The sequence below is a fragment of the Phalaenopsis equestris genome, unplaced genomic scaffold, assembly GCF_001263595.1.
Source record: "Phalaenopsis equestris unplaced genomic scaffold, ASM126359v1 Scaffold199423, whole genome shotgun sequence".
Lineage (NCBI taxonomy): Eukaryota > Viridiplantae > Streptophyta > Magnoliopsida > Asparagales > Orchidaceae > Phalaenopsis > Phalaenopsis equestris.
The window spans coordinates 59,667-60,004 of record NW_018219298.1 but is presented as its reverse complement, the minus strand read 5'-3'; positions in this window follow the sequence as shown (position 1 = coordinate 60,004).

Genomic DNA, 338 nt, shown 5'->3' with positions numbered 1-338 from the left:
TATCTATCCAAAATCTTGATGTAGCTGCTAATTCATTTGAGCTTAAACCTGCTATTATCCAAATGGTACAAAACAATCAATTCGAAGGTACACCAAATGAAGATCCTAATTTACACCTTGCTAGTTTTTTTAGAACTATATGCTAACTTTAAATATGACAGAGTTTCAAACGTTGTTGTTAGACTTAGACTTTTTTCTTTTTCACTTAGAGATAAGGCTAAGATGTGGTTAAATTTGTTAGCACCACGATCTATTAGAACTTGGGGAGAACTTTCACAGAAATTTCTATCCAAATATTTCCCTCCATCCAAAACTGCTAAACTTAGAAATGACATAAC